This window comes from Aedes albopictus, chromosome 3, assembly GCF_035046485.1.
Source record: "Aedes albopictus strain Foshan chromosome 3, AalbF5, whole genome shotgun sequence".
Taxonomy (NCBI): domain Eukaryota; kingdom Metazoa; phylum Arthropoda; class Insecta; order Diptera; family Culicidae; genus Aedes; species Aedes albopictus.
Genome location: NC_085138.1, coordinates 203,988,463 through 204,009,244, shown reverse-complemented (window position 1 = coordinate 204,009,244; position 20,782 = coordinate 203,988,463). Strand labels below are relative to the sequence as shown.

Below are 20,782 nucleotides of genomic sequence, written 5' to 3'. Positions count from 1 at the left end.
CATTCGTCGTGATGCCACAAGGGCAATGAAAGCACCGTCTGACAAATTGGCCTTCAGAGAGCAACGATAACGAACTGGTAATTCTGGCGGTTCCAGTTACGCGTACATCTGTACAGTCGTGGACATGTTCTGTCAAGGATCGTCGACATTAGAAAATAATCGAATGAAAATCTGTGGACAGTTACAAAATTAGTGAATATGTGAGAGAGGATGCATGCATATTGACCATGAGGTTAGTCTTATCAATACATAGCAATGGTCTTTATTTATTGAAAAAAAAAAAAAAATAGAAAATTGTACTAATCAGATGATCTATTTACGAGATATTATTTTTATGAATCGAATGTTAAGCAAAAGCGATCAACTGGAACCTAACGGCATCATACCAGACCAAAACAAGATGAAATAGGTTGGTCACCCATCATTTATTTTTAATCTTAACCCTCGAGCAGTCGCGTCTTTGACTACCTGCAGCGACGCCCCGCTCACGCTGGTACCACATGCGAGCATTTTTCATGGTGCGTGTCCTCAGTACACGACGCGATCGCTCCCGGGTTAACCACTGATTTACAGCTCTATCGTCCACTAGGGCACTACGTGAGCGATTGCCATTGACAACTGCACTTAACCCTCGAGCAGTTGCGTCTTTGACTACCTGCAGCGAAACCGCGCTCACGCTTCGTACATTTTTCATGGTGCGTGTACTCAGTACACGACGCGACCGCTCCCGGGTTAAGCTTTGTACACCACCTAAATGTATACATTCAAATAGCAGAGCTTACGTATTTTCGGCAGTTTTGTTCTCTTCGTCATTGAAGTTTTTTTTTAAAACTTTTGAACTCAGACTTGGCCTCCAATCCTTCCAAACTGATCTGAGTTATATTCCCAAATTTCAGGTAACTCGGCACACAAAAACCCCCATGACGAAGAGAACAAACCTGCCGATAATACCCTTCATCAACCTATTTCGAAATGGATGCTTTAGTGCTGCTTTCATTTTTCTACTCTACCCAGCACGATGATGTTGATGTGAGGTTGACGTTAATTTTCCAGTCCTATTACTACTACTACTACTACTACTACTACTACTACTACTGCTACTACGTAGGGGTATGCCTATATCGCAGCGTGTTCTTCCAATTAGTTTTATTCGATTTTATTGGATAGAACACTTTTCTTTTTAAGTCAAACTTTTCATATCAACATTCTGATCATCGGAAGTGTGAATTCCGCAAAAGCTACCGATCGATAGAACTTGCGATGAAAACAGAACAATACATAGGCAGTCGGGTGCCTGAAACTTTTGCCAGTCTTGGTCAGGTGGCATGAACTACCAATCAAGTCGATCTGTTTAAAAGCACACCGTACGGTAGAAGTTCCACGCATTCGATGTATTCGTTCAATACATGGCCTACTTACCTAATTTCACCTTCTATCAAAAAAATTCATACTTGTTCGCAACCTAGCGAATACTATCATATCTAGTAAGCGAGCGCAGGCACTGAGGATCAAAGCAGTGGAAGAAATGACTATACGTCATTACGCTGAATTATGGGAACCAATCATTTCCCTCGCTGAATGAAGTTAAGGATCCCAGCCAACACACGATCGCATATGGTGTAGAATATAATGTTATACTTAAATACGATATGCGTACGCATATAATCTCCACTTTAGCACTACATCATATACGACTTCGTGTTGGCTGGGATTCCATACAACAGTTCAGTAAGGCAGCTTGTAAGGATGGTATTGCATCACTCATCAATATGAGCCGGAAAACATTGGCTATTTGTCTGAAGCGGCTTATTGTCAGGATCAGGGAAACGGAACAACTACCAAGGAGGAAACGGAACAACTTCCGTTCCTATTTACAAGAATGGCGACAAGTCAGAGTGTGAAAACTTCCAAGCCTTCATCTATCTCAGTGGTGCTCAAACTGCAGCTCTCGAAGCTCGTAAATGCGGCCCACGGAGTGCTTTGTAATAAGGTTGCCAATTATTCAAAATGAAGAAACGTCTTATTTCAATGCTAATTTTTGTCTAAAATTTGTGATAAAACCTTTTTTGGACATTAAAAAAGTCATCCAGTTTCCTAGTAATCTCTTTCATCATTTTTTTTTTTTGAAAAATTTAGTCTTACCGAAATTAGATTAAAAAAATATTATCATAATCGACGTCCATGTCATATTTCTTTGAATAAGTTATGAATGTCAAAATGTTAAGAATGTCTAAAATACTAGAGAGTATCAAATTTAAACAAATACTTGTATCAGTTTTGTCTATAACACGAAATTATAGCACGATAATTGCTAAATATTAGTTTCATCTGAAGTTTGATATCTATTTAATTTTTTTTAATCCAAGTATCGAATGATACTTTTCTTAATGAAAATCAAATTGAACTTTACAAATGAGTATAATTTTAAAAGTTCAATACGTTTTCAATGGTTAAACTGAGATTTTTGAGGTGTATAGTTTGAAAGGAGAGAAATTCTTGTCGAAAGTACCAGACTATGTTTGAATTTCCAAATTTGAACATTCGTAATTTAATAGATAATTTAGGTATAATTTTATTGAAATGATGATTTTTATTCTGCGGCCCGTGGATTAGGCAAAATGTGTATCTCAGTTTGGCCCGCGGAATGCTTCAACCTGAGCATCTCTGCCATAGGTGGACGTCGGTACCGTACATTGTTGATTACGAAGTTTTTGGTTCAGTTTAGTCATCACCAGGTAGTGCGCAGAGTCAATGTTAGCGATACGATAGGTACTGGCGCCGATAGTATAGGAGAAGTGCAGTCATCATTAGCAATGTCGGAGTGCACGTTGATTAAGCTAAAGTTGAATAATCGTTGATCCTTGGCTGTGCACATATTTTTGTCACTTTAGCATATCACCCGGGGGAGCCCTTCAATAAAGAACTGTGGGAAGTACTCAGAGAGCACTAAGTTGACGCGAGGCAGGCCAACTCTCAGTGGGGACGTAGAGCCGTAAAGAAGAAGAAGACGAAAAAGAAGAAGAAGAAGAAGAAGAAAAGGAAGAAGAAGAAGAAGAAGAAGAAGAAGAAGAAGAAGAAGAAGAAGAAGAAGAAGAAGAAGAAGAAGAAGAAGAAGAATGAAAATAAGAATAAGAAGAAGAATAAAAAGTATATTGCCCATCCATCATCTGGATGATGATACAACTAGCTACTGGAGGAATAGAAGAAAGGAGTCACCCGCGAGAAATGTGCTATCTCCAAAGTGTTTTTCAAATGCAAGGTTTGGCTGAAACATGAGTTTGATGCAAAAACAACATTCTCCGCACCGATTTTGAAGAAAAAGTGGCTAAACAGCTTGTTAACTAAATAAACTGAGCAGTTTATCTTATCGAGGTCAAAACGTCCGAATCATTCAAATAAATCAAAATATTTTCCAAAAACGAGGCTACTGTACACAGAAAGGAAGCGATGGCGATTTGGTTTGATTGAATAAAATGCTTTTCATGGTGATTCAATTCCGTTTCGGCTGTGCGGTTCGTCCATATCCAGGATCAGGTCAGCAGTTATCGTGTGTGGTGAAGCTGATGTTGCTTCTATGCGTGCGTGTATTCTCAGCAAACATCCTCAACGGTTTATCTGCCTTTCATGGAATGGAAAGCTTCCTTCAGCAGTCGTCGGGCAAATGCATGATTTATTTTCCTACCGATGTGCAAATCAAACAAAGTCAAAAATAAATTTGCTCGCTTCATTCAGACAGCTTTTTGATAAAACGCCAAAAACATTTTCCGATTGCAGTGCCATTTTATGTGATCGCCCAGTAGGGGGCAAATACGCTGCATGAAACTGTCTGTCCGGTCGTCTGCTTCTGTCGTTTGGCAATGTTTGTGGTTGCAGGTTGTCAATAAACCATTGCATTGTGAGCCTGGATGGGTCTGGATAGGATGGAACACCTCTTGACAAAATGTTAGCATTCGTAGAAAAGAAGACATTGCATTGTATGGTAATGGACCTACGAAGATTGCGAATGACAAACGGTTTTGCTTTTTTTTAATGGTATCGCACTTGCAGAAAATCCACGTGGCACACCAAGGAAAAGATTTTAGCATTTCCAGATACCTACTGTGAGGTATGTACCGTAATCTGGAATGTCACTTACAAGTGCACTGTCGGGAAGCTTTCTATATCGAATAGACACGGTCGATTAATCTAAGTGTTAATCTATATTGGGGACCTTTTAATACAGTTGCTATATAGTGTACCGTGATTTCTGATGAAATTGATCACTTGTTGTAGTTTTTGACGAATAGTAATCGATATGATCAAACTCAATGTGAAACTATATCACGTTGTTTTCTGTTGAAGGTTGACCATTGAATGTTTATTGATCGAAAAATTTTGTTACATGAAGTTCAACAAAGATTTCTGTCGAGAGAGGTGCTTGTAGGTTGCTAGACCTAAAAGCCAATCAGATGGCACATTAATACATTAATTAATTAATCGATGTGTTTTTTTTTTCCTTCTAAACCATGGGTCATCGTCTTTGCTGCAACACGAGAAAGAATGGTAGGTAATTATTTTGAAGTGGTTGCATTTTGATAGGGTTTAATGCCATGTTTAGAATTGTCATTAAGTGTCCATTAGTATGGGACAATCATCAAATCCTCGCGCCAGTCAACTTTTTCGATACCATTTAGGTCCCATATGAACTGTGCAAAATTTCAGCGCAATCGGTGAAACTATAATTTAGCGCAAGCGGTTCAAAGTTTTCATAGGATTTACTATGGGAAAAGTTACACTTTCAGATACAAAATCCCAGAGGTCGCCCTTTGTCACCTTAATTCAAATCGATCAACGTTTCTTATAGAAAAATCCTTTATGAAACTTTCCTTCGAAGACCGCAAAACGATTGGAAGCTTGTGGAAAAAGTTATTGATTTATTACCGATTAGTGATCCAACGAACGGCTTTTTGTTTTGTTTTATTAGCAGCACTGTAGCTGCTGCCTTGGCTGCTGCTGTTTCTGGGGGTGGTGATGCCTCCCGCCACCACATGCAACAACGGCAGCAGCAGTGCTGCTGATAAAACAAAACAAAAAGCCGTTCGTTGGATGACTAATCGGTAATAAATCAATAACTTTTTCCACAAGCATTCAATCGTTTTGCGGTCTTCGAAGGAAAGTTTCATAATTGATTTTTCTACAAGAAACGTTGATCGATTTGAATTTAGGAGACAAAGGGTGACCTCTGGGATTTTTTGTTTGAAAGTGTAACTTTTCCCATAGTAAATCCTATGAAAACATTGAGCTGCTTGCGCTAAATTATAGTTTCACCGATTGCACTGAAATTTTGTACAGTTCATATGGGACCTAAATGGCATCTTAAAAGTCGACTGGAGCGAGGTTTTATTTTTTCCATACAAGCGTGTCCCATACTAGTGTCCATATTTTAATTTATGTGACGCAAGGTTTCCTGGCTATGGGAAAGTCTGTGAAATGTATTATGGCTATGTTTTTTTGTTTTTTTTTTTTTGAAAAAAGGGATCATGTATCAATTTATGTTCATATGGTATGCTACAAATGTTTTAAAACAAGTACGTTTTACTTGGTCAACAAGGTGAAACTTTACTGCAAAATCAATAATTATGCTTTCATCGAAATCAGTGAAGTACCTTTGTAAGAGCTGAAAATATTGTTTTTGTCATTACCGTCGTGCGGGGCTTCTTTTTACACTTTTTCATGATTTTTCAACTTTATGACATTATAACTCCCAGAGTAGTGAATGGATTTCCACAATTTTTACACATAATAATTGTGAGTATGTATGTAGGATGTATGCAAAATTTGAACTAAATCCATCAATAAACAAAAAAGTTGTTCATACACCAATCGGACACATCTCATATAGAACCAGATGGGGGCTACTTTGGACATTTTTATCTAAAACAAAATTGCATTTCAAATTTCAGGTTTATTTAGAAAACTACTTTGTACCAATACTGTAGTATACTATATCAGACATGATTTCAATAAATTTATGCGTTTGAAGATGGTTCCGAGCTACCTTTGGTATTATGAGCAGCGTGATATTGCTATATAAATAGCCTGAAAAAAAGGACCATCAATCCTTTATTTGGGTGAAATGGTCATTAATAATGTATAACGATACAAATATTCGGTTGTATATGCTACGTTGATATATTTTGAGTGAATTGATCAACCCTTTGAAATTTATGAACTGTAGAAACAATGCTTACAGACCAAATGTTCTGATACGTTATGTATATTTTATTGATTTATTCATTGTATTTTCGCGTCCTGCCAAGCAATAAACGGTCTGTTTGAAAAATAATTTCAACCAAATGGAGGGAAAACTATTGCTTCGTAATAGTCCCAAAGACATCAAACAGATTTGAACCATATTTCGAATTCAAAAAATCCATATTCGAAAGTGTCCAAAGTAGCCCCGCATTTCAAAAGTAACCCCGCACGACGGTATACCTACTCACGATTTCGAGAGCACAAATCTCTTCGTAAACAAAACCAGCGCACCTGAGCTTCTTATTTTAAGCTTATTACAAGTGAGCAAGAACAGACTAATAAAATGCACTGTTGTTTGAAACTTGCTTCGTGAGATTTGTGCGTTTGAAGTTCTGATACACTGTTGAAGCGGGATTTTATGACGTTTGTCCTTAAGGCGAAACTGGAAGCATTTCCTCACTGAGTTTTTGATTTTTTTATTAAATAACGAAGCAATATTTTCAAAATCGATTTTCGTCCACATTCATTCATTTATTTAGCTAACATCAAATTCATGATAATAGTGAATCAACAATTTGCCGCCATAATACTCGATTTGCAGCTGCAGCTGTCCAACGTCGGTCACGCCCAACACTCGCCAGATCACGCTCCACCTGGTCCGCCCATCGTGCTCTCTGCGCTCCACGCCTTCTTGTACCAACCGGATGGTTAGCAAACACCAACTTTGCAGGGTTGTTGTCCGGCATTCTTGCAACATGCCCTGCCCATCGTATCCTTCCGGCTTTAGCCACTTTCTGGATGCTGGGTTTGCCGTAAAGTGCAGCGAGCTCGTGATTCATCCTTCTCCGCCACACACCGTTCTCCTGCACGCCGCCGAAGATCGTCCTTAGCACCCGTCGCTCGAAAACTCCGAGTGCTTGCAGGTCCTCCTCGAGCATCGTCCATGTCTCGTGTCCGTAGAGAACCACCGGTCTTATTAACGTCTTGTACATGGTACATTTGGTGCGGGGGTGAATCTTTTTTGACCGCAGTTTCTTCTGGAGCCCATAGTAGGCACGACTTCCACTGATGATGCGCCTTCGTATTTCACGGCTCACGTTATTGTCAGCCGTTAGCAAGGAACCGAGGTAGACGAATTCTTCTACCACCTCGAAAGTATCCCCGTCTATCGTAACATTGCTGCCAAGGCTTGTCCTGTCTCGATCAGTCCCACCTACCAGCATGTACTTTGTCTTAGCCGCATTCACCACCAGTCCGACCTTTGCTGCTTCACGTTTCAGGCGGGTGTACTGTTCTGCCACCGTTCCAAATGTTCTAGCAATAATATCCATGTCATCCGCAAACAGACAAATTGGCTGGATTTCGTGAAGATCGTACCCCGGCTGTTGAGCCCGGCTCGTCGCATAACACCTACCAGAGCGATGTTGAATAGTAGGCAGGAGAGTTCATCACCTTGTCGTAGTCCCCGTCGAGATTCAAATGAACTAGATAGTTCACCCGAAATCCTTACGCTGTTCTGCACACCGTCCATCGTTGCTCTTATCAGTCTAGTCAGCTTCCCGGGAAAGCTGTTCTCGTCCATAATTTTCCATAGCTCTGTGCGGTCGATACTGTCGACGTTTAACTAGCGACACTTTTCGACTAGCGACACTTTTTTTAAGTACCGGGTGCGGTGTGCGTTCAATGATGCACTATCATATACGTCACTTCCGATGTATGTTGTAAACAACTCAAAATTAGCAAAAATATTTTTCTCAAAAAACGTTTTTTTGATTTCCAATCGAATTCATAATATACAAACATTATCCAACCAACAATAATATTTATTGTTATTTATTTGCTACGAATTGTTTTAAGTGTAATTGAGAAATAAACTCTTTTTTAATAAAAAGTGCATGAGAACTTTGCATGCACTTTTGCAACTATATAAAAACAGCTTAAATTAATTTTTACTGATAGTAACTTTAAATTATTATAGAACTATTGAAAAACAATAGAATCAATTAGTCACTAATAAAGCTAATGTTCACTTATTGTACGAACTATATGGGCTTGATTTCTATTGTAAAAAGTAACAATATATCTACTATGTGTTTTATTGTAAACAATAAAACCAGTCATATGCTAATAATATTTACCATGTAATGAATGGTAATTTTTTATCCGGGTAGAATAGCGATTTTTTTTTTTTCGATTAAAGAAAATCATACAAAGCCCCACACAATTTTTGGTAACTTTAGGCTCCTTGAGGGACCACTTAACCTTAAAATACAGGCTTCAAATTTCGATTCAATTATTTCTTAGCTTAAACGAACATTTTCCACCAATGAACTTAAAACATGTCCAATTTTAGCAAAATAAGTCCTCATTCGCATCGTAAGAGCCCCGTAAGGTGGGTAGATCACCTTATAATGGTGCGTTACGGCGTAAGATCTATTATAACAAATTTTGATCTTGTAATTTTTTAGCTTTGTTGATTTAAATGCAGGAAAATTCCAAGATCACAATTTGGAGTACTTTTTTGTATTATATTTGTCATTGTTAATAAACCATTTGTTTCAGGAGGATTCAGGTAATTTTTGTCTATGCCTAGAGAGATTTATTTCCGAAAATTATGGAACTGTTGTGAGCCTATCACCATTTAATACTATTTTCTATTTCAGATGTACAAGCGGGCAACCCTGCGGTCGAGACGACGAAACATCCTTCTTATTTTTTGAAGGGTCAAGATCGCCATATCATTCGGTGCCGGTAAACCACGTTATCCGCGTCGTTTTTCTTCGAGCCGAGTGTCGTAATGTCGCGGGTGTAAATGTGTTTAAAAAAAATGTGTTTTATAGAAAAAAAAAAAATGATTTTTTTTTCGGATCGCCTATTTTTTTACTCGTTTTTTTTTTGATAAATTGAGATGTTTTTTTTGTTGTTAACCCGTAACGTGGGTAGATCACCTTGGAATGGTGCGTTACGGCGTAAGATCTACCATACCATACCAAATTTTAATCTTGCTATTTTCCTGTCTGGTTAATTTAAATGCAGGATCAAAATTTGGTTTACTTTTTTTACTGTTTTTTTGTTTAATTGTTTTTTATTCTACTTTTGTAATTTGTTTTTCACTGCTAATGTACCGTTTGTTTCAGAGGGATGCAGGTAAATTTGTCCCATGTGTAAATAACAATTTACAAAAAATATAACTGTTGTGAACGTATCACCATTTAATACTATTTTCTATTTCAGATTTACAAGCAGCGATCAAAACGGCAAAGCATCTCCTTTGTAGAAAGATTAAGATTACCGTACGATTCCGTGGCAGGTAGACCACGGTGTCCGCGTCGATTTCTTCGAGCCGAGTTTCGTAATTTCGCGTGTTCTGTTTCGTAATTTCGTAATTTCACGGGTGTTGATGTGTGTTTCTTCCGTTTCTTATTTTCGCGAATCTCGTTTTACGCGAACTATTTTTGATATAAAAAATGAAATGGCTGGAAGCCATCTGTTAGTTAAAATATAGTGATCGGGGCGTGAGTGTGGTATCCGGGATCAGTCGTACAACGCCAGTTAGCAGTAGATGCGGTTTTGTTTTCTCGAATTGATTGTGCGGTGGACATTATTCCCTGACATGTCGTGTATGTGAGGACGTATTCAATTTTTCGCGAGTGCATCGTTCATAGCAAAACAAGAATCGGTCTGGTGATTGTAGCAATTTGTTTACCAAAACAAACAAATCATCCCTTCCCGTATCCAAACTCCTAGTGATTACTCGTAGTAACGCAGAGAATTCCTCGGTTATTGGCCTAAGCGAGAATCACGTCATCACTTCCTTCCCTATCCTCAATTGACCCGCATTCGGACGCGGCCGGCGCTGGTATTGCTTTTTAAAAAAGTATTGGGATTTCAGCATTTACACAATGAGGAGAAGGCTAGTCCCAAGCATTATCTGTTGGTTCTTTGTGTAAATGCAGCTGTCCTTGCAATAACAGAGGAGCAACCGCGGGCGGTCAATCATGCTCATGCTCATGCTCATGCTCAAATTGAGATGTTTTTTTGTTGTTGTTTTACGTGATTTTTTGTTTTTTTCTTTTCTTTTATTTTGTTATTTCTCGAGTCACCGTTTTTTTTTCTCGCGTTTTAAACATTCATTGCAAAGTTCCGATGACCCTGGAGGCATCGGTTCTGCTTGTGCCTCGCACTGAGCTGAAACATATTTATTTAAACAATAAATAGAAAAAATATCTTTTGATTTTATATTCGTTCAACTCGTTTTACGTGATTTTTTTTTTATAAATTGAGATGTTTTTTTTTTTCATTGCTTTCGCGTTTTTTTATGTAAATTGAGGTTTTCTTTTCTCGGATCGCCAACTTTTTTTTCTTTTTTTTTTTCGCGCGTTTCAAACATTTATTGTAATGTTCCGATGACCCTGGAGGGATCGGTTCGGCTTGGGCCTCTCACTGAGCAGAAACATAATTATTTAAACAATAAATTAAAAAAATCTCTTTTGATTGCCGGCTTTCAAAAGAATAAATTTTAACCAAATAAACAACCAATGCCGTGGGTCCATCGCCAGCTTTTCAGGCGAATCCTTGACCTACATAATACATCTCCCAACCGCCCACTCCGTAGTACTTATGGGAGTGTCACTGAGTCGGAGGCCTCTTAAATAAGTGGTACATCAACATTTCCTTCCTTATCCCAAGTTACGGTAAAGATGGGCGTGGCCGGGAATAATGACATTTGTGCTTTTGGTATTCTTGCATAAGATTGGAGCAAAGCTAATTCCCCGGCCTTGTTCCAAAAAGCAATCCGAGCAAGATTAGCAAAAGGTACATGAATGTTGTTAGTATCCAATCTACGAAGTATACCGTAACTACGCTAACGCTAACGCGAATAAGTCCTCATTCGCATCGTAAGCGATCGAGCGGCGATGCGATTCGCGAATGATACGAGGGATATTTTGCATATGTACTTGTTTTGTAAAAATATGTATTATTTTCTTTACTTTACATTTCAACAACAATACACTAAACATGTATGCAGTGCATGCAGAAATTCTCTTCTAATTATGATAAAACCCACTTCGATCGCTCAAATATTGTTTATTCGCTTGCAATCCAAACTGTGTTCGTTTGCAACGATTATCAATGTCAAGCAACTTGCGTACCGCATCCACTGGTGATTTTTTTTTATCTGTATTAAGAGCAGTGAATCAAAATTCAACCATCGCGCAACAATAACGACAATGTCGCAACCAGAATTTGTTGCGACATAGGTTTGTCCCAACTTGAACAGAATAGGACAAATATCGTGCACCACGAGTTAAGAGATTTTCAAGCCTTTCATTGGGATTTTCGAGCGGTATCTTCGTGTCGGTAAACACTGCAACGCTGCAGAAGATGTATCATCAAGAAGTTTCGATTTTGGGTTAGTAATAATTGATTAATCACGAGTTGAAAAGTACGCAACAAACTCAGCTTCCGTTTTGTCTGCAACAAAAAAATTCGAGATCATGTCATTATCTGTTACCAGTTGGGATAAAGAGTAATCGCCACGTCTTCTTTGTCTCTTGTTTTGTGCCTTTTTTGTCTGACAATTCTCTTCACTGATAAAGAGATTTTTAACTCTACGCTAGTTCATCTTAGGACCCACGCTATACTTCCGAAAGAACCACTCATATTTTAGTGAGTTGGTCGCGAGTGGGTTTTGATCCCAGATTCTCGGGATGAAAGTCTCAGGCTTTGGCCATCTCACCAGATTCGCTTCACCCGTGTGAGGTTTTATTAACCTATGGTTAAAATATTGATCTGGAAGCCATAACGCAATGAATTCCAGGTCTCTATTATAGTTTGTTCTAACTAATTAAAATGCACTTGGTCAAGTTTGAGTTTACCCGAATCTTTGTTATTAGTGTAGATATAGATGTCTTAACTCTAGCACAATTTGTATAATCTGTTGCTACATACGTCAATATCGGTAAATCACCAAAATGCGGATTTTATAGTGATCACTCTCACATCTCACATCTTCGATCTTATCTGACTCCTTTACCCTTTCTGCGTTAAGGGATATACATCGATATTCAAATAATTGAATTAAAATGTTTCATGAACATATGACCAACATAGAGCCCAAAATTGACTTGCAACAGCCATTAAAGCCTCCAATTTAGAACCAAGCCGTATTGAAAAGCGGCGGGACAACATACCGTCAAATTTTTCCGAAGCATCGCTTGGGAATTCATTTGGAACAAAATTTAATCCGATTTGTTGTGACTCGTGAAACATGGAAGAATTCACAAATTTTTCTCTCGTCTGACCCGGTAGCAGATGAAGACATACGTATATAGCTAGCAACTCAACCTAGTGTTTCTAATTTCTGATATCATGTTTAATCAAGTTAAGTCTGTGTAATTCGCCTTGTGCTGTGGTTAATAATTCATATAAACAAGGATTACAGCCCGGTATAGGATAAGGACGACGACGACGACCACGACGACGGCGAAGACGGCGTGCCACCCTCTGCTCTGTTTTTAGGGCAGCATGTGCCATTTCTTCTAATGAAGCATTAGGGACAAAATGTTGAAGGCGAAATGGAACGGAAGCGTGAAAAGTTGTGACGCCAGCCTGGAGTGGTTTGCATTGAGGGAGACGCTTTAGCTGTGAAATAAACAAATACGCTCCGGGTGTTGAAATGGGGGATAATATTTGGAGCGAGGCTAAGCGTAATTTGTGTTCATTATTTTTTTACCTATGTTTTCTTCGTTTTAAAATGTTTTGCGTGTGGGGTAAAAACTTTCCACGAAGAGAATTATAATTTAATATTTATACAACTATGATTGTTAAGATGTTTGAAGCAAATGAAAAACTTTTTGAGCAGATTCACCAAATTGCCACATTTTGCTAAAAATATTTGATTCGGAAGGGAAGTAAAGCGTGGATCCCGAGATGAACTAGCCTAGGGCTGAAAATCTCGTTAATACAGATAAAAAATATATTTGAAGAACTCAATTGACACGTTATGACCTCACTCTATTTCAACGTGTTTTATATTATTATGGGACTACTAATGCCCAATGACAACATCAAACATAACAATTCATTATTCTATTACTTACGAAACTTCGTATGATGGATAATACAAGTGTTTTAATCTAACCAAGTGGTCGTTGCCATATCCCAATTCGTCATTGAATTTCAAGCAATTATTACCCCGGCCTGTACAACTCATTCTGGCCAGGCCGTTCGTTGTCTGCTCGACGAAATATGTATACATCTTAATCAAAACATCTGCTATGCTGCATATTTTAAATAATGCCATGTTCCGTTCGTCGGATTGATTGAGTAGGAAAGCCTATCATTTGCATGTTGTTTGCGTCCAATTCGGTCTTCATTTCGAAAGCCGTCTTCTGAAATATTGATGGAAAGCTATACACAACTCCTAATTTAGCATATTTTTCTTCGGCGAAAGCTTGCCCGATGATCCGGTAGTTTACCCAGTGATACCATTTTCCTGCTGGGTGGGTAAGCGAAACTTGATAGCAATACAGCGATGAACAGTGGAATGGAAATACAACTTAAGTTGTAATTATTATTTTTCAATTGAAAGTGTGTGTCGTTGAAATTCCTCTAGTCCCAACCTGCTTTATTGTGGATGTAGCATATCACTGGCTGCACTGGGGGTTGAAGAGCTATGTTTGGGAAACGATGGCCTATTTGATTTTTTGTGTATTATCAGTGACTATACTATAGCTTACCACACTCTATGAGCTTACCATTCAAACGGTAAACTTAATCGGTTGCAAGTGACAGCTGAGAATCTACAATGGGCGTGAAGTGAGTATCAGCGTGTTGTAGGAGATCCGGGCAATATAGCTTTTTTGCTGTGACATCCATCCCCGCTCACTGTGCCAACCAGCAAGTGAGCAAAAAGAACGAAGAAGAAGAAGTAGGAGATCCGAGTGTTAATTCAAGGATTTAGTTTGTTGACGATAGCGGCAAGACCACCATGGTGCTGATCCGGGAAGTGCTGGGTGAAAACACGAGAGCGCATGAGAGCGATGCTAGTGAAAGTACGAGTCATACTCAACCCTAGGAAATCGAGCACCGGCACACATGCTGCAACGCTTTGTCGACTCATCACCAAAGATGACAGAAACTGACATCACGGTGTGATGAAGAATGCAACAGCCTCAGTGTGGTCGTTAAACTGAATCGCTTCGATGAAATGTAATCTCTGCATGGCGTCAAGGAAAATCAAATCTACCACATCTGCGTCAGCCGTACATATATGGAGACGGAGCCTTTCTTGGTGTACGGAACAAACGTAGAGCCGACATTGCGTCCGATCAATCGGCGAGACCGGATGCGCATTGAGAGGATTCATCGACAGGAGAAGAAAATCGGGCGCCGTTTAACACACGCCGACTTGAAGACGCTGCGACGAAAAGGTCCTTCGTCGAGGAGCTAGAGAACTGTGCTGCGGAAGGTGGAAGCGTAACAGAGCACCATCAAGAACGCCTTATTCACCACCAGAAAGAATAATGTGGGTGAGTTGCGCACCCTGAGAGAGCAGTAGACCACATATACCTAGATACCTAGAGGAAGATAGAGCAGCGAAGAAACGCCAAAACCGCGATAGAACGAGCGAAAAAACAAGGAGCCAAACAGTAGCCCGTCAGCGTTGTTTGGCTCTTGAGGGCATGCCAACAACATCTCAGCATGACTCGCGAAGGGTTTACTCGTGTCAACACCGAAGCTCCATCATTGCAAAAGATAGAAACAGCCATCCGTAGCATGAAATCGAACAGGGACCCGGGGCTCAATCGCATGATGCTTAACCCTTATGTGGCCGACAGGGTACCCGGGTACCCAGCGCCCATTTAAAAAGTACGGTGTAGAAAAAAGCAAAAAGTTTGTCGGACACATAACGGTTAAAGCTGACCTCGTAGTATCTACACAACTACTGCATCAATAATTTTGCAACACATGAGAAACCGCGATATTTCCGGTCGACTGTATGCAAGGCGTCTTAGTAAAAGTGCACAAAAAGGTCGATCTGACTGCATGCGATAATTGGCGGGGTATTATGTTGCTGTGTATCTTTCTCAAAGTCCTCTGAAAAGTAATCCTTAAGGCGAAACTGGAAGCATTTCCTCACTTTTTGGTTTTTGATTTTTTTATTGAATAACGAAGCAATATTTATAAAATCGGGTTTCGTGCACATGTATGGATCAAGGTATCTTCTGATTTTTTTTTGTAGTGGAAAATGTTTTTCATTTTTGCAGAAACCATTTTTGAACAAAATTTTGAAAATATTGCTTCGTTATTTAATAAAAAATCAAAAACCGAAAAAATGAGAAAATGCTTCCAGTTTCGCCTTAACCGGATACAGGAGAAGATTGACGTAACGTGATTGAGACACGAAAATATGTATAATTTTGGGCAACTTTGAGGTGCTTCTTCTTCTATTTGGCTCTACATTCCCATTGCATTTTGCCCTGCCTCTCTTCAGCTTAGTGTTCTTTGAGCACTTCCACAGTTACTAATTGAAGGGCTTCCTTTGCCTGTCATTGCGTAAAAAAAAAGACACGGACAACGTCTTCAGCTTTCGGCTGTACAGACTGTTTTGAACTTAACATTAGACAACGGACAACGGAGCATGCACCAGTGGAAACGGGGAAGAAACTATTCTCACGAAAAGTTTCAACGCCTGCAGCGGGAATCGAACCCTCACCCCATATCATGGTGCGATTATAAGCTTGGTGACCCTAACCGCACGGCTCAACTAAATTTGTACATTGTGAGGCGAAGAAAGTATAATGATACACTATGCCCAGGGATGTCGAGAAAAGTTCCCGACCGGAACGCGAATCTCCAGATTGGCAATTCATTGCCTTATCTATAAGGCCAACTGGAGACCACTTTGAGATGATATAACTATGGTTTGGTTTGGTGGAAAAGGGTGGAATGAGCTCAAATTTTGACACAGAACTACCATTGGGCGAAATTATGCGTGTATGAAGTATAACATGTTTTCGTTTATACGTCTGGGCGTGATAGCGGCACATGTGTAAATCAAACCGCAAATCCGATCACTTTTGCACATTTTTAATGCCTTGTTACGCCCATACCTATGAACGAAAACATTTTGAACTACGTATACGCAAAATGTAGAATATTTGTAGTTCTGTGTCAGAATTTGAGCTCATTCCACCAAAGCAAACCATAGTCACCACAGCAATTCAAAGTTGGTTACCTTGTTTGAAAATCGGCGTTTGTCCGAACAATTACACTAGTTTACAGCATTTTTGAACTCGGTAAGCTGATGATCATTTTTTATGTAAAATCATGCCCCGAGTTCAAAAACGTGAAGGAGTAGTTTTTTTTCTTATTGAAAAATTTTTTTTCAAATATTTTTTGGAAATTTCGCAAACAATTGAGGAGATCGTCCCTAAAACTCGCCAATATCTTGAATTTCATCAATCTGACGCAAAACCTGCATTCATATGTTCGAATGGTATTATATTCAGCTTTATTTTTGGAAAAATATTAAAAATTGGTCAAACGAAACGCAAGATATTTGTTTTCTAGTATATTCCATATTTTAAAAAGTTGTAAATCTCGATATTGAGCTAAAACTAAAAAACTGTTCTACTTAAAATTATTTGAAGCACGGTTTCGAAATTAGCGCTAATTTATGCTTCCAAAATGTTGGTCGTTGAGAGAAGTTCACGACTTTCGTTTTATTTTGTAAACTAGTGTTATGGACGTGACTACAATAAAAAGATGGATTCTTCTGGCAGCTGTTCAACATCACCCTGGATGGTGTAACGCAACGGGCCAGGGCACGATTTTGACGGATTTCTGTCAATTTGTCTGTTTTGTGGCTAACATGGATCGGATATAATTGCTCGAGTATTTGGAACGGTAGCAGAACAGCACACCCAGTCAACACACGATCGCATATGATGTTGGATAGGAGCAAAAGTGGAGGCGATATACGCACACTTTACATACACACATTTATTTGTTCAACATCATTAAGGCAAGACATAATCAACAATAGTACGCCACAATACTCGGTTTGTGGCTGCCGCTCTCCATCCTCGGTCGCGCCCAATAATGCTCGCCAAGTCACGCTCCACCTGGTCCGCCCATCGTGCTCTCTGCGCTCCACGCCTTCTTGTGCCAACCGGATTAGTTGCAAACACCAGCTTTGCAGGGTTGTTGTCCGGCATTCTTGAAACATGCCCTGCCCACCGTATCCTTCCGGCTTTTGCAACCTTCTGGATGCTGGGTTCACCATAGAGTGCAGCGAGCTCGTGGTTCATCCTTCTCCGCCACACACTGTTCTCCTGCACACCGCCGTAGATCGTTCTTAGCATGCGTCGCTCGAAAACTCCGAGTGCTTGTAGGTCCTCCTCGAGCATGGTCCATGTCTCGTGCCCGTAGAGGATCACCGGTCTTATTAGCGTTTTGTACATGGTGCATTTGGTGCGTGGGTGAATCTTTTTCGACCGCAGTTTCTTCTGCAGCCCGTAGTAGGCCCGACTTCCGCTGATGATGCGCCTCCGAATTTCACGGCTCACGTTGTTGTCAGCCGTCAGTAAGGATCCGAGGTAGACGAATTCCTCCACCACCTCGAAAGTATCCCCGTCTATCGTAACATTACTACCCAGACGGATCCGGTCGTTTTCGGTTCCGCCTACCAGCATGTACTTTGGTTTTTGAGGCATTCACCGCCAGTCCGACCTTTGCTGCTTCCGTTTCAGGCGGGTGTTCAGCTCTACCACCGTTCCAAATGTTTTAGCGATAATGTCCATGTCGTCCGCAAAGCACACAAATTGACCGGATTTTGTGAAAATCGTTCCCCGGCTGTTGAGCCTGGCTCGTCGCATCACACCTTCCAGAGCGATGTTGAAGAGTAGGCATGAGAGTCCGTTACCTTGTCGCAGTCCCCGGCGAGATTCGAATGAATTAGATAGTTCACCCGAAACCCTTACGCAGTTTTGCACACCGTCCTTCGTTGCTTTAATCAGTCTAGTCAGCTTCCCAGGAAAGCCGTTTTCGTCCATGATTCTCCATAGCTCTGCGCGGTCGATACTGTCGTATGCCGCTTTGAAGTCGATGAACAGGTGATGCGTTGGGACCTGGTATTCACGGCATTTCTGGAGGATTTGCCGTACGGTAAAGATCTGGTCCGTTGTCGACCGGCCGTCGATGAAGCCAGCCTGATAACTTCCCACGAACTCATTCGTTTTAGGTGACAGACGACGGAAGATGATCTGGGATAGCACTTTGTAGGCAGCATTCAAAATAGTGATCGCCCTGAAGTTCTCACATTCCAAATGGTCGCCTTTCTTGTGAATGGGGCAGATTACCCCTTCCTTCCACTCCTCCGGTAGCTGTTCGGTTTCCCAGATTCTGACTATCAGCCGATGCAGACAGGTGGCCAACTTTTCTGGGCCCATCTTGATGAGTTCAGCTGCGATAGCATCCTTACCAGCTGCTTTGTTGGTTTTGAGCTGGTGAATGGCATCCTTAACTTCCCTCAGCGTGGGAGTTGGTTCATTTTCGTCCTCCGATGCACTGGCGTCGTCGTTTCTTCCGTTGCCGTGGGCTCCCATGCCTACGTTCTCCACGCCGTTCAGGTGCTGATCGAAGTGCTGCTTCCACCTTTCGATCACCTCACGTCCGTCCGTCAAAAGGCCTCCGTCTTTATCCCTGCATATTTCGGCTCGCGGCACGAAGCCGTTGCGGGATGCGTTGAGCTTCTGATAGAACTTCCGTGTTTCTTGGGAACGGCACAGCAGTTCCATTTCTTCACACTCCGCTTCTTCCAGCCGGCGCTTTTTCTCCCGAAAGAGGCGGGTCTGCTGTTTCCGCTTCTGTGCGTAACGTTCCACGTTCTGTCAAGTCCCTTGCTGCAGCATTACCGCCCTCGCTGCGTTCTTCTCCTCCAAAACCGTTCTGCATTCTTCGTCGAACAATTCGTTCCGTCGATTCCGTTCCACGTTCCCGATGGTGCTCTCGGCTGCGTCGTTGATGGCTGCTTTCACTGTACTCCAGCAGTCCTCTAGAGGGGCCTCATCGAGCTCGCCCTCGTCTGGCAACGCGGCTTCGAGATTCTGCGTGTATGCTGAGGCGACATCCGATTGCTTCAGTCGCTCTAGGTTGCACCATGGCGGTCGCCGGTACCGTACATTGCTGATGACGGAGAGTTTTGGGCGCAGTTTAACCATCACCAGATAGTGGTCGGAGTCGATGTTGGCGCCACGATAGGTCCTGACGTCGATAATGTCGGAGAAGTGCCGTCCGTCAATCAGAACGTGGTCGATTTGAGATTCCGTTTGCTGTGGTGATCTTCAGGTGTAACGATAATGGAGGCTGAGTTGGAAAAAGGTGCTACGTATGGCCATATTTTTGGAGGCGGCGAAATCAGTGAGTCGAAGGCCGTTTTCGTTCGTCTGCTGGTGGGCGCTGAACTTACCAATCGTCGGTCTGAATTCCTCCTCCTGGCCTACCTGAGCGTTCAAATCTCCTATGATGATCTTGACGTCGTGGCTTGGGCAGCGATCGTACTCGCGTTTGAGCTGCGCGTAAAATGCGTCCTTGTCATCATCAGTACTTCCGGAGTGTGGGCTGTGCACGTTTATTATGCTGAAGTTGAATAATCGGCCTTTGATCCTCAACCTGCACATTCTTTCGTCGATCGGCCACCAACCGATTACGCGCCTCTGCATATCACCCATCACTATGAAAGCTGTTCCCAGCTCGCGTGTGTTGCCGCAGCTCTGGTAGATGGTATAATTACCTCTAAACGTTCACACCATGGATCCTGTCCAACACACCTCCTGCAGCGCTACGATGCCGAACCCGCGGTCCTTCAGTAGATCGGCGAGTATGCGGGTGCTCCCAATGAAGTTGAGAGATCGGCAGTTCCACGTACCGAGTTTCCAATCGCAAGTCCTTTTTGTTCGCTGGGGTCGTTGCCGTTGGTCTCGGTTCGTATTATTCTGTTGCTGATTTTCCGCTACAATGTTTTTTTAGGGCTGACTCGTAGGGCCTGACACCAACCCCCTACTTTCCGGAGGACCATAGTGCACAGTTGAGCTTAGAGTCCTTCCCTGGCACTCGGACGTAGATCAGCCACCCCTAACATGGGGATCAGACGCTGTTGTGAGCCGCTCCTCCTGGAGAACAGACGCTCAGGTTTGCCGAAGCAAACCCCCCCCTTCCCTGTCAGCCTACGACCAAAGGTTCCACCGGGGTTGGTTACCCGATCTTCCCTAAGGTTGCTCATAGTTTCCGGCCGGTACCGCGTGGAGGTAGGGATAGGAGTTGCTGGGCAGAAGCTAGTTGATCACAATGGGATCTGAATTGCGCAGCATACCCAGTCTTTACCGTGCCACGCACACTTTACACGCGGTTAAATGGAAACAGGTACGCATATGGCCTCCACCATAGCATCCTATTCAACATCATATAAGACTTTGTGTTAGCTGGGCACCCGCCTGAATCGTGAAGCAGCAAAGGTCAGTAGTGTAACGATAGATGGGGA

General features: G+C 41.4%; 1 protein-coding gene across 1 annotated transcript in view; it reads left to right on the top strand.

The window, feature by feature from the left end:
• Positions 1-20,782, top strand: part of LOC109416152 (TWiK family of potassium channels protein 7) — a 345,001-nt gene that overhangs the window by 38,524 nt on the left and 285,695 nt on the right. The gene's annotated exons all lie outside the window — the stretch shown is intronic.